The 14,586-nt window shown below is 47.0% G+C and overlaps 1 long non-coding RNA gene across 1 annotated transcript in view; it reads right to left on the bottom strand.

Annotated features, from left to right (window-relative positions):
- The window catches only part of LOC146857673 (uncharacterized), a 45,363-nt gene extending 32,339 nt beyond the window's left edge, over positions 1–13,024 (bottom strand). The window contains exon 1 of the long non-coding RNA XR_014979598.1: positions 12,920–13,024. This is a non-coding gene — a long non-coding RNA (uncharacterized LOC146857673). The remainder of the gene's footprint in view (positions 1–12,919) is intronic.
- Between the last annotated feature and the right edge of the window lie 1,562 nt (positions 13,025–14,586).

Raw genomic sequence — 14,586 nt, 5'->3', positions numbered from 1 at the left:
AAAGCGGTGAGCCAGCTGGACCTCCATCTCCCAGTTCCATTGCGCAAGTTTCAGAAGTGCATCTTTTAGCAGGGAAACAACAAAGGACATTATGTTCCCCCCTTCCACGTTTTCCGCAATTCCCAATAGTCGAACGTTGTTTCTTCTTTGGCGGTTTTCAAAATCCTCGCGCTTCCAGCACATATCCATTGCCTGTTTTTCCTGCTGCCCCTTAGACTCTTGTAGTTTATCAACTGCTTTCTCCAGAGCCACTGTCCAGTCCTCCACTTGAGTAACCCTTTCGGCCATTTCGGGGCATCATTTATTTGCCTTGCGTATTGAGGCCTGTAGTTTTTTTGTTGCTTGTAACGCCCGCCTACTTTTGATTCTGGCCTTACGCTGTATTTGTTTTAGAGTGGAGTATATTAAATCCAAAGGGGGGGGCAGCAGAATCAGGGGGGTACAGCTGAACCATCCTCTGTTACAGTCACCATATTATCATACACCATACTTGTGGCAGAGTAGTCCCATTCCAGATTTCTCACTTTGGTTAGAGTATTTTTAACAGGGCTTATTTTGGTTCTAGTTCTTCACTTTAATGAAGCCGATTTATTATAATGGGCTTTCTGTATTGCTAACGATTCCCCAGAGTCCGTACCGCTGGAGATACTTGAGTCGTTGAGAACTAGGGAATCAGAATCGTCGTTAAGTGAGTAAAATGTATCCCCTTCAGGGGAGCCAAGTGCTGTTGTGACCAGAAGCTGGGGCATTTTGCTAGAGTCACTGTCTGTGGCATTGGTGGCATCATCCTTTATACTAACAAGCCCTCCTTGGATGGCAGCAGTGTCAATATTATTCTTACTATTGTTATGGCATATTCCTGCAGGCGCTGCTCTGCTCATCTCTTGGATCCCCACTTGAATCCACATGCTTCCGCCAGTTCCGTTAAGCCACCATCATCGCTTTCAAATACAGGGGTTGTAGGTATTGTGGTTACAGATAAACTGCTGTCCTTCAATGACCCGTGTAATACAAATGCACTTAATGTATTGTTTTCAGGCTGATCTGCGCTAGGGCCAAGATCTGCCTGTAAGTTTTCATTTTGCTGAGCCAAGTCTGATTCCGGCTGCTGTTCTGGTCCGGGTGATAATTCCAGCCCTGTAACCAAGCTTGACTGGGCTGACACAGCAGACACGGCGGTCACTGCAGCTCCTGCTAATATCGGATCGTGGGGGGCTTCTTTTCTATTTTTAACAGAGGCAAGTGGGGCGCTAGGCAGTGAAAATGCCTCGGTGACTGTGGGTTGCCTCAGTGCACCAGTCTCTACAGTCCGGGAGCCCCGCCGGTAGCACCAGCATCCTTAGAGCCGCCATCCGCTCTTCTTGCCTGGCCTCCGCGTCGTCCCGAGATTACACCGGCATTAACTGTCGTTTTAGTGTTGAGGGCGCTTGGGCCCCCGCGGACCCTCCCCCCCCCCCCGAGCCGGCCGTGGTATTAGCAGAGTCTTTCGGCCCCCCTTTAGCCGCCTTGTCTGCTTTCTCGGGTCTTGGAGCCATGACCCGACGCGAGCGATGAAGCAGCTCACGCGGCACGTCGGAAGAACAGCGAGTGCTCCTCGGCAAGCAATGCAAGGCTGCGATGATCAATCTGCTACGCAGCGGGATCCCAGCATTCAGCAGCCGCATGGCATGACAAAAAGTTAGTACATGAGTCTCTTCATTCCAAAGGGGTAACGGAGGAGAAGGGCAGCAGCGGCACTACTCGAGGTCAATCGGCCATCTTGCCCCCCAGAGATGTTCTAATCATGACCTACTCCTGTCGCGGATTTCTGATCTAGGGATTCAGGGCAAGGCGCTAGCATGGCTCACGACCTTTCTGAATGGCCGCTCCCAGAGAGTACAACTGACTGACGCTGTACTCAGCCCAGGCACACTTCCCTGCGGGGTCCCACAGGGGTCGGCACTGTCACCCCTCCTGTTCAATGCCTATCTTCAACCCTTGATAGCCGCATTGAATCAGATGGAGTGCCAGATTTACAACTACGCCGACGATACCCAAATTATAATTCAGATTGATAATTCTCCAATTGCCCATGCTAGAGTTCAGAATGAAGAGACTCATGTACTAACTTTTTTGTCATGCCATGCGGCTGCTGAATGCTGGGATCCCGCTGCGTAGCAGATTGATCATCGCAGCCTTGCATTGCTTGCCGAGGAGCACTCGCTGTTCTTCCGACGTGCCGCGTGAGCTGCTTCATCGCTCGCGTCGGGTCATGGCTCCAAGACCCGAGAAAGCAGACAAGGCGGCTAAAGGGGGGCCGAAAGACTCTGCTAATACCACGGCCGGCTCGGGGGGGGGGGAGGGTCCGCGGGGGCCCAAGCGCCCTCAACACTAAAACGACAGTTAATGCCGGTGTAATCTCGGGACGACGCGGAGGCCAGGCAAGAAGAGCGGATGGCGGCTCTAAGGATGCTGGTGCTACCGGCGGGGCTCCCGGACTGTAGAGACTGGTGCACTGAGGCAACCCACAGTCACCGAGGCATTTTCACTGCCTAGCGCCCCACTTGCCTCTGTTAAAAATAGAAAAGAAGCCCCCCACGATCCGATATTAGCAGGAGCTGCAGTGACCGCCGTGTCTGCTGTGTCAGCCCAGTCAAGCTTGGTTACAGGGCTGGAATTATCACCCGGACCAGAACAGCAGCCGGAATCAGACTTGGCTCAGCAAAATGAAAACTTACAGGCAGATCTTGGCCCTAGCGCAGATCAGCCTGAAAACAATACATTAAGTGCATTTGTATTACACGGGTCATTGAAGGACAGCAGTTTATCTGTAACCACAATACCTACAACCCCTGTATTTGAAAGCGATGATGGTGGCTTAACGGAACTGGCGGAAGCATGTGGATTCAAGTGGGGATCCAAGAGATGAGCAGAGCAGCGCCTGCAGGAATATGCCATAACAATAGTAAGAATAATATTGACACTGCTGCCATCCAAGGAGGGCTTGTTAGTATAAAGGATGATGCCACCAATGCCACAGACAGTGACTCTAGCAAAATGCCCCAGCTTCTGGTCACAACAGCACTTGGCTCCCCTGAAGGGGATACATTTTACTCACTTAACGACGATTCTGATTCCCTAGTTCTCAACGACTCAAGTATCTCCAGCGGTACGGACTCTGGGGAATCGTTAGCAATACAGAAAGCCCATTATAATAAATCGGCTTCATTAAAGTGAAGAACTAGAACCAAAATAAGCCCTGTTAAAAATACTCTAACCAAAGTGAGAAATCTGGAATGGGACTACTCTGCCACAAGTATGGTGTATGATAATATGGTGACTGTAACAGAGGATGGTTCAGCTGTACCCCCCTGATTCTGCTGCCCCCCCCTTTGGATTTAATATACTCCACTCTAAAACAAATACAGCGTAAGGCCAGAATCAAAAGTAGGCGGGCATTACAAGCAACAAAAAAACTACAGGCCTCAATACGCAAGGCAAATAAATGATGCCCCGAAATGGCCGAAAGGGTTACTCAAGTGGAGGACTGGACAGTGGCTCTGGAGAAAGCAGTTGATAAACTACAAGAGTCCGTATAGCTGGGCATCACTCATATCCCTTCTCTATCCATAGGGGCACAAGACAGGGCTGTCCGCTATCCCCGCTGCTATTCGCTTTAGCGGTAGAAGCCTTGGCGGCCTGGGTTTGCGGGGACCCGGTAATCTGAGGGTTTGAATGGTCCCGATCACATTCAGACCGTATAGCACTCTATGCGGATGACGTCCTCTTCTTCACGACAGACCCGTGGTTTTCGGGACCGCGTGTAGGAAAGTAGTATCTGCTTCTTATGGTTACTCCCACTTTTTGCTTATGACGCACTGTTTTTGGCCTAGTCTGACTGGGATCCTGCTTTCCAGGACCCCAGTCTATCTGCATTCTCCTGTAAATTGATATGCATGTACTTTAGGTACACTCCAGATTGGATTCTGGGGTACCCTTATCAGTCCCTAATATATGGTACACCATCTACCCAGGGCATATGTACCCCAGAGGCCTCCCACGATACCCAAATTATAATTCAGATTGATAATTCTCCAATTGCCCATGCTAGAGTTCAGAACATTCTTAAATTTACAGTCAACTGGATGACAACCAATTCTCTGAAGATCAACCCAGATAAGACAGAGGTGCTGGCTATCAACACAGATGCCAACCCTTGAAGCAATCTCTTTTGGTCTCAGGAGCTAGGCAAATACCCAGAGCCAGCCTTGGCTGTAAAAAGACTGGGTATGAACATCGATGCCAAGCTATCCATGACCCAACAGGTGTCGGCAATAGTGGGCACTTGTATAGGCTTGCTGAGGCAGCTACGCAAACTGGCCCCTCTTCTCACTTTTGACACCCTTAGACTAGCTGTATCAGCCCTAATTATATCAAGATTAGACTATGGCAACTCCCTCTACCTCGGCCTTCCAGGAAAGCTACTGGCAAGATTGCAGATAGTAATGAACTATGCCGCTAGACTGTTCTTTAGAGTGCCCAGACAAACGCATGCCACACCTCTCCTTCGCCAGTTACATTGGTTTCCAATTAGGCAGAGGATAAAGTTTAAAGGCCTCTGTATTGCACATAAAGCCATCTATGGCCAAGCCCCGAGATATATCAAAGACAGTCTAGCCAAAGACAACCCAAGTAGAACGCTACGGTCATCGGAGGCCAGTCAGCTGGTCTGCCCCCGCTCTTGCCTGTCCTTCATCAGAGGAAGAGCGTTCTCCACTTGCATCCCTCAAATCAAGTTGCCTGAGAATGTACGAAAGGAACACTCTCTGCTCATGTTCAGGAAAAAGCTCAAGACAGTACTCTTTCAGGAGGCTTGGGGCACGCGGTAATATACTCCACTCCCACCTGGACCAAGGCAGCACCCTCTCACAGTGCTTAGAGACCATATGGTGATAACACGCTTTACAAATAACAATTACAAATTACAAGTAAGTGGTGCAAGCACCAGCTTACACAGTCTGCTGTAGCAGGCTGGTCGTGTCAATTTGGATGGCCTCTCAGGGGTGGCACAATACATGCTACGTGGGAGGCCTCTGGGGTACATATGCCCTGGGTAGATGGTGTACCATATATTAGGGACTGATAAGGGTACCCCAGAATCCAATCTGGAGTGTACCTAAAGTACATGCATATCAATTTACAGGAGAATGCAGATAGACTGGGGTCCTGGAAAGCAGGATCCCAGTCAGACTAGGCCAAAAACAGTGCGTCATAAGCAAAAAGTGGGAGTAACCATAAGAAGCAGATACTACTTTCCTACACGCGGTCCCGAAAACCACGGGTCTGTCGTGAAGAAGAGGACGTCATCCGCATAGAGTGCTATACGGTCTGAATGTGATCGGGACCATTCAAACCCTCAGATTACCGGGTCCCCGCAAACCCAGGCCGCCAAGGCTTCTACCGCTAAAGCGAATAGCAGCGGGGATAGCGGACAGCCCTGTCTTGTGCCCCTATGGATAGAGAAGGGATATGAGTGATGCCCAGCTATACGGACTGAGGCTGTAAGATTAGTGAAGAGTAGTCGGACGAATGCCATAAAGCGAGGGCCGAAGTTCACCACTTCAAGGAGCTGGAACAGGTAGACCCAACTTAAAAAATCAAATGTTTTGTCTATTTCTGTCACTAGGTATGGGCCATCGCTATGGCATTATGTACTCGTTGTATGTTATGACAGGTAGCCCTCTGTGGCATGAAGCCCGACTGATCTGGATGGATTAAATCCGTCACACATGTCCGGAGGCAGTCCGCAAGAACCTTCCCTAGTAACTTAGGCTCAAAATGTATGAGGTATAGGGGGCGGTATGATGATGGGTCCTCCGAGGGGCGTCCGGGTATGAGGAATAGGGCTATTTCTACATGTCTCCAGTCTTGGAGCAGAGCACCCTGGTCATGTGCGTCATGGATGGCTGCGAGCAGGTGGGGGCCCAGGACATTTATGTTTGGCTGCAAGAATTCCATGGGGAACACATTTGTCCCGGGGGCCCGCCCTGGGCAAACGGCATGTAATGCCGCGGACAACTCTTCCAATGTGATTGGGGCTTCAAGTTGGTCCCGTGCGTGGTCTGTTCAACCGTATTTTTAATAATGAACACACTACTTGGTGAGGCCCTAGACCAAACATCCCCTTAAATGTTCGTCAAAGTTATGGTCCTTTATTCAGATATGTGTAATGACAATGGTAACAAGCGTAAGGGGCTTGGTAATATCATTGGCTAATCATAAATGTTGCCTTCCTTTAGAATTGTGGAGAATCCATGGAAACATGGGTCTTTCCCAGTTTAAAAAGGTGGACCAAACTTGGAAGTGACAAATAATTAATTTTTTTAAAACACGCTGCAATAGATAGCCATGATCGCCTTGAATTATGCTAATTCCCGGCGTTGTTCGGCAACCATGGCAATGGAAGTAAATGGACGTGAATTCCCATGAAGCAGGTCCATTTCGTAGGCCCGATCTGGGACCTGCGAATTACATCATCGGGAAGCACCAGGGGCGGGGACCCACCCCTGAGCTATCCAGAAATGTTCAGGCAAGAACTGGTTATAAGACACGTTCCCGGATTTGAGACTCGCAAATGCCAGGAGACGTGGACCTGAGTAGGTGAGGCTACGGGGCAGGACCTTTGAAGAAGTAAGAGGCAAGGATGAGTAAGAACGTGTTGTGAACAACCAAGAGATGCATGTGTAAATCCTCCAGCCACAGTTCATTAACAAAGCGAGTGTCTCTTCTGTTTTGTCTCCCCTCATTTATTTATTTTCTTGGCTCGTACATGTACAGAGTCTGACTACAAGGCTACCCCCCTTTACCCGCAGTCCCTTGAGACATTCTAGAACCTCTGCAAGAGGGTAAGATATTTAAATGCAGTGAATATTATGGAGTGAAAAGTGATAAATCACGGACAATACCTAACCCAGAAGAATGAGTATGAGTGTAAAGGTGCTGGTTGAATGTGATGTGAGTTTTAATAACTACACCTTTTTACCTGGATCCACGATATGGGTAGTGAGATGTGAATGGCATCGCCACTCAATATTTGTAATTACCTAGGACAGCATCCCAGAAAGCTTGTGTTTGATCACAATCACACAAAGCATGATGGATAAAAGCACACTATACCACTCATCCAGAATGAATATTTGGGTATATAGGGGCAGTGTGAGTTGGACACATGGGATTATACAATCATTATTTCCTTTACAGGCAGACGTGAACAAAAAGGTACCGGATGAGAGATAAGTATTCTACTTACCGGTCCTTAAGAGTGCTGCTTTCTGCACTCTGTGCTGAAATATATGAAAGTACCTAGCTAAAAACAAGGGAGGGAAATCCATTTGCCCTGAAGAAAGTCCAGGACCCTTTTGGGCAACTTAATATGGCTGAAACATGTTGGCATTAGGGTCATAGGACCATTACCTCCTTGCGACCGCCTCTTTCTATTTTTAATATCCCCTACGACTGCTAATAAAGGGCTACCTGGAGTTGGTGGAGGAGTTTTAATCTTTAAAAACCCCTGGCCTATTTCTCTTAAGTGCTCGAACCCATCCTGATATTTAGGAGTCAGGGTGAACCCGATGATGACACTACTAGAGTGTGTGAGGGTTATTTAAGAGAAAGGAATTGCTTCCTTCCCCACGCATGAGCGGTTGGTGCCCCGTGAGTTGAGAATAGTGCCCGACCATCTCTATACTAGGTGGGATACCATTGTGGATCAGTCTTCATTCCATGTCCATGCGGCTTCCGAATTTTCGAAGAACTGGCTGTCAGGCACTGTCCGGAACTATGTTGGGAACACAGTCAGGGACTTGGGCAAGGACTGGGAACAGGGTAGAAAATGTACAGAGAAAGTGTGACAGCGCTAACCAGGATCACACAGGAAGTCAGAGGAGAAAAAGGGATCCAAAGGGGAAGCCTGTATAAGTGAATAAGATGGCTAAGACTCAAAGGATGGGCAAGCAAGAGGCAATTTGGCATTCAGAATAACTACACCCAGGATGGACGTGCAGATATATATATACACATGGAGGAGCCCCGCCGCCTAGCGCAGACCTGAGGCGACGCCAACCGGCGTGCGCCGTTGTACGGACTGGTGCAGATCGTGGAGGCGCTGAATATGTGCAGAGTTGTATTTTGAACTTGTCACAGCAACCCACAGGGTTTTTTCACTGGGACTATTCTATGGCGATGTGTGCAACAGGCTCACTTGAGCAATACAGACTACAGAGTCCAGGAGGCCTTGGGAAGAGGCCACTCCCACTAGGGATGAACACCCTGTTTTAAATGAGTTCATGACTGTTGGGCACTAACCATCCATTATGCAAGCCTCTGAGGAAGTGCTACGCACGGAACAAGGCAGGCTATGCTGTTTTAATTGTGCTGTGAGGTGTCTTTATTTTCGCTGTGGCAGCTTCCATTAAATTGTATGCGGAATCAACCAGTGTGCAGGCTCCTTCGTGAGGGTAACCTGAAGCTCAGTAAGTTCCTCACCCACAATTGCTGTTACAGATACTGACTGCAAATACCCACATATAGGATATGTATGCAAAGGCAAGGTCTGTGGAGCTGATACCTATGGTGATGTTATAAATGTAACTCAAAGACAATACTCACAGTGAACGGTGAACAAGAAACACCACTTAGGTTGTCAGCTGTGCCCACAGATCCTGGTTATCAAACAGGAACACACAAGGCAGTAACGGCAAGGGGGTAGAACTAAACAAAAGCACAATAGACAAGGAGCTAGCAAGGAGGAGTGCTTAACAGGGAAGGAAGGAAAACAAGAACACACTAGGCAGAAAGCAAGTTACAAAAATACAAGGTGAAAGAAGCAAGACAGCAGGAACAGCAAGACAATGAACTAGGAACTGGAACCAGGGAAATGGGAAGAAAAGCAGGGACTGGAAAAGGATATACAGAAGGGGAGGCTACAAGGGTATACTAGAATAGTATTACATCGGGAGTCAAGAAAACAAAATAGCACAGATGGCTGTGCTGGAGCAGTAACTAGAATTGAGCAAAAGCACAGGAATCAAGGTAGCACTGCAGGAAGTGCTAGTTCAGGAGCAAGAGAAACTGCTGCAGGTCAGGAACAAGGAATGACAAGGCTCAGGAAACCCCGGAAACAAGGATAGCAAACGCTCAGGAAGCACTGGAAACAAGGGTCGGTCTCACCGATACACAGCTACAATGACCAACCATAGGCTGAAGGGAGCTGGGGCTTAAAAGAGCTCACAGTACTCATGTGTATCAGGTGTTAGCAGGCTAGCAGCAGCCAGCCACAGGTGAGCTGAAATCCACCACCCATCCTTGGCCTGCAGGGGTGGAGACAAAGCAGTGAGCAGGGGATTATAGGTAATGGGGTTTCCAGGATTAGCAGACTGGCATCCACAAAATCCGGTATGGATTGGGAATGGATGTCAATTCCTAAATGGTGTCTAAATGCCTGGATGACAGGATATGCATACAGGGGATGGTCTGGAAGCATATTAGCACACTGGAAAGCCCCACAATTTGGCGCCCTGGTGGTGGGCACGAGAGCACAGGGAGTGAATCGTGACAGTGGCTCTTTTGGTCATGGAGTATTTTTAGCCGAGCTGGGTACAACAAGGCATATTTGAGGTTTAGTGCTCTAATTTGTTTTTTTCTCCTCTTGGTAGGAGGCCCTCTGGCGTTGTAGCATTAGCGTATAGTCTGGGAATAAGGAGATGCATGTATTGATTCTGCCGGGCCTTAATTCACCGCTGCCGCAGTGTCTCTGACTGCCAGGGTGGATTCCCCACTTCAGTGTGCAGTTGTTGCTTCTGGGGTCGCAACCTATTGGCAGCAGCTACCGCTCTGAATCTTGCCCAGGTAAGGACTGATGGTTAGCCCGCATCTCGGGTTAGTCACTTCCCACCGGTCCCTCCGTGCCATATATATAGAGGTTGCTGCCAGCCTCAATTTCAGGTCGGGGACTATGCCCTCCTAAGTCCCAGTCGATGCTGCTCTCACTCGGTGATAGGGTGCTCTGGGGCACGCTCCCGAATCGGCGGCTCACCGCGCCACTAGCAGGGGTTGTGTAACAGTATAGTCCCAAGTCTGCTCGGTGGCTACAGAGTTTATTATTCCGGCATGATAGTCATTAAGCAATTGGAGGCTTCGGCATCCCTTTTCAAGGTTGGATGGCTTCCACTAAGCGATGATATGTCAGGATTATCCAGTTTGGCCCTGGAGTTCTCCTTTTATGCGTCCGCCATCTTCTGTGGTTAGCCATGCCCCTCTTCCATCCAACACTTTTTTGTATACTTCAGTGCAACATCCTCAGGCAGGGATGCCCAAATGTGGTCCTGTGCTCACTGTGTCACTGGATCCGAACTGCACCTGACTTACGAGCCACTAATCTGGCTGAAAACGGTCTTGTGCTGCTTGTGCTCCAGTTCATCGAGGACCTGGCCTTGCAGTTTAGGCTAGACTGTTCCTATTGGAGCAGGGTCAAGACTGATTTGAATATGGCCGGGACCAAACTGAGGTAGCATAGTGTACAAAATAATGCAGCCCTGAATAATTACCAATGACTGAGCTTTCGTCAAGCATTCCGTAAATAACTTGTTTGTATAATTCACAGCAACCTATATGGGCATATCCAGATGTGGTTCAGATGTACACTGTGTCACTGGAACCAAGCAGTCCCTGACTGACAAGCTCTTATTGGAGGAATCGGTCATGAGTTGCTTGTGTCTGGTTCAGGGAGGACCTGGCCTTGCACTTCAGGCAGGACTGTTTAGTTTGGAGCAGGGTCATAACTGATTTGCATATGGCTGGGTCCAAACTGAGGTGGCATGGTGTGCAAAATATTGATGGACTGGGATGCGACCCGAGTAATTACCAGTGACTGAGAATAATTCAAGTATTCCATCCATCACATTTTTGGGCTTCCTTCAGTACAACTCCCCAAGTGGGACAGCTATGCCTGCACACAGGTCCTGTACACACTGTACCACTGTGCCCAAGCTGTAACCAACTGACAAGGCCCAACCAGGCAGAAACTGGTCTTGAGTGGCTTGTGTTCCGGTTCAGGGAGGACCTGGCCTGGCACTGCAGGCTGGTCTTTACCTACTTGAGATGGGTCAAGAGTGATTTGCATATGGATGAGTTCAAATTGATGTGGAATGATGTGCAAAATAATGATAGACTGGGATGCAGCCCAGATAATTACAAGTGGATAAAATTGTTTAAACATTCAATCCATCACTTTTTTTGTATACTTCAGTCTTCCGTCCTAAATGCAATAGATATGCCCAGAAGCGGGTCCCATACTCAGTGTGTCACTGGAACCAAGCTGCAGCCAAATGAGAAACCCCAATCAGTGCAAAGTCAGTTGTGGGTTGCTTGTGTTCCAGTTCAAGGAGGACCTGTTCTTGCAGTTTGGGCTGGACTGTCCCTATTAGAGTCGACTCCAAACTGATTTGCCTATGGCAGGATCAAAACTGAGGTGACATGGTGTGCAAAATAATGATGGATTGGGATGCGACCCAAATAATTACCAGTGGCTGAAATGAATACAAGCATTCCATCCATCTTTTTTTGGTATATTTCTGTGTGTTGTGGTAACTGCGACCCATCTTGTTTAAGTGTCTGAAAATATTGTCCTTAGTTGAGCCCTTACTATAGCCTTAAATCATGCTGTGATTGGGTTGTTATTGACTGTTGCACCTGACTGCCTTGGTGTGGTGCCATCCAACCCCAACGTTTTGTCTTCAGTTGACATTGTTTTTTCTGGCCTCAGGACTCTGCACACTTTACCACTGCTAAGCAGAGCAAGAGTACCTGTGTTCTCTCCCTAAAACATGGTAAATTTGGCTTACACCAAATTTGCACATATAAGGTACTCATAGGTCCCTATCAAAGTGGTACTACCTGTACCTAGAAATAAGACTAGCAGCAGTGGTATTTGAGTCGTAGGTACTAAGGCGAATACCACTAATACGTTTCCATGCTACAGCTATTTCTTGGTGACGGTGCTTGTAGGGTGGGGAGAACCACCGATCTCCTCAAACACTTTGTGAGCAAAGTCCACAAAATATACTCAAGATATTAAACAAATGCCCAGCACACGTCCAACAGTAAATTACATAAAAAATAAGTGCATATTATTAAGCATAAAATATCTTCAAAACATATGTAGGTTGTCTTGTTTTTTATTCTTGTATGTCTTCTGACTGGAAGACTACTCCGGACAAATACAGCCGATACGTGTTTCGTCGCCAAAGGACAATTACCCGCGACTTTTTCAAGGCTGTAACGTACAAAACAAACCAATGTATCTCCTTACAGACATAGGAGAGCAGATTTAAGATTGGTTTAACAAAGCAAATAATTCTAAAATAGAGGCCAGCATGCACAAGATGCCAATCCCGGAGAGACCAAGACAATAATAAAAAAAGAGTATCATAAATGTAAAAAACCAATGAGTAGAGAAGGAGACTCAGTGAAAATGAAAACCGCAAGAATTGCGAGTGAACATCACGAATGGAGAGAGTGAATTTGCATCCTAACTTAAAACAGTCTGGGTGTTGAAAAAGGGGGAAGTGACACCCGTGAGGGGAAAAGGCATCCAGGTGTTTGAAGACAAACCCTGAACAGAGTAAATAGTGAGAGCTACAGACTACATCATGCTAAGTGTCTACATGCGACATTCAGAGTGATCTAAGTACGAGAGAACACCCAATATGTCCCAAAGTGTCCTAGACAAGTGATGAGGGTTTTAGATAAATACCTCTGTCCTTTATGTAAGCAATTGCTGTACAGAAAATGTAACTCTCGAGAAAATAATGAGTACTGGCAGGAGAGAAGTTGTAAATTAAAATGTAAAAAGATCAAAACCAAGGAAAGGTCAAATACCTACATAATTCGTGGTTGTAATTCCGTCCCACGAGGGAGTCTAAATATTCCAAACCAAAGGTAAGGGTATGAAGGTCCAAAATGGCAAGTCGTAATTCAAGTGAAATCTAGGATAAAGGATATCAGATTCAAGATAGCCAACCCAAGTCACAGTCACATCATCTATCCTGAGAAAGGGCTAAGTAGACATAAGCCCCTAACGTTAAATACGAAGGACGAGAAAACACACTTTCTATGGTGTGCTCGTATGAGAACCAATCACATCTAACAGCAGTCATAGCGTAGGCATTGGCAATACCCATAAACAAATTCTGCAAGTTCCAAACAGGATAAAGGCCCCAGAAAACTCAAATATATAAAGCGTATATTAAATAGGTAAGAAACCGAAAGTGCAGTCAAATCCCTGGGTGGCAATATCTTATCAAAACGTATAGGTAGCCCCCCGGTGAACATAATATCAACAAAGTATGCAAACAGCGGGAAAGGTCGGAAATACAAATACATATTATGTCGACAGCCCTAACAGTTCAACAAGTAAAGAAACAATGCGCAAAACCTCGCAATAGTATCAAAAACGTGCCCAAGTCCAAACTCACGTTAAAGAATTCTGAAACTAGCCCATCTTAAAGCATACTAGCATCGAGCAACAATAAACCAGAGGTCTCGCTTACCTTAGTTACGAGAATCCAGAGTAACGGATCTCAGACGGCATCAGTGTGTGTACGAGTACGGAGCACCAAGTAATGCTGACTAACTGGCACTTAAAATAGACTACCCGCCTCTATCCAAGACGTCACGGCAATAGGGCCAGATCCTATGATTAGAAGAAGGACTAAGTGGTGAAATAGAACACCAAGGGGCATATCAACAACAACCGGCGATAATTATCGCTAAGCGCATTTAGCGCTAGGATAATTATCGCCGGCTAGCGTTGATTTTTATCGCTGAGATAGCGTGCTATTAGCAACGCTTATCTCAATAGCGATAAAAATCCTCACGCTAAGTGACTAACGTGAGATTATTGCTGGAAACCCAGCGATAATCTCACGTTAGCTTGTTGATAGGGACAGACAAACTTAGCCATGATATCCTCCTTCCATAGGATATCATGGCTAAGTCAGAAAAATACCAGAAGTAAAAAAGCAGCGTTAACCGCGGTTAGCGCTGCTTTTTTTGTCTCTAACAGGGTTAGCGATATTCTTGATAATAGGAGAAATGTCGCTTAGCTACATTTCTCCTATTATTTTACTCTGGAACGCCCCCTTTGCATCTCATTAGAGATGCAAGGGGAAGCGTAGAGTAAAAGGGTGCTAACATGCAAATTTGCATGTTAGCACCCTGTTGTTGATAGGGTGCTAGTTTTATCTCTGCTTTTTTGGCTTTTAAAGCCAAAAAAGCAGAGATAAAGCCCTTGTTGATATGCCCCTAACAGTGCACTCAAAGAGAGTATGATTAATGATGAGGATTATGCATATTTAAATAAACCATACCTACATACCCCAGTGATATACACCTTGCAGAAAATTCACAAGAACGTGGTCAACCCCCCAGGACATCCTATTGTCCCTGGGTGTGGTTCAGTATTGGAACCCATCTGGCAATTTATTGTCCTATACATGTGCGAGACAGTATGCATTTCATCAATGACACAGAGGGACAGGAGTTTAAGAC

This window comes from Triturus cristatus, chromosome 3_2 (assembly GCF_964204655.1).
Source record: "Triturus cristatus chromosome 3_2, aTriCri1.1, whole genome shotgun sequence".
NCBI classification, from domain to species: Eukaryota; Metazoa; Chordata; class Amphibia; order Caudata; family Salamandridae; genus Triturus; species Triturus cristatus.
Note: the sequence above shows the minus strand (reverse complement) of the source record. Positions and strands in the feature narration are given on the sequence as shown.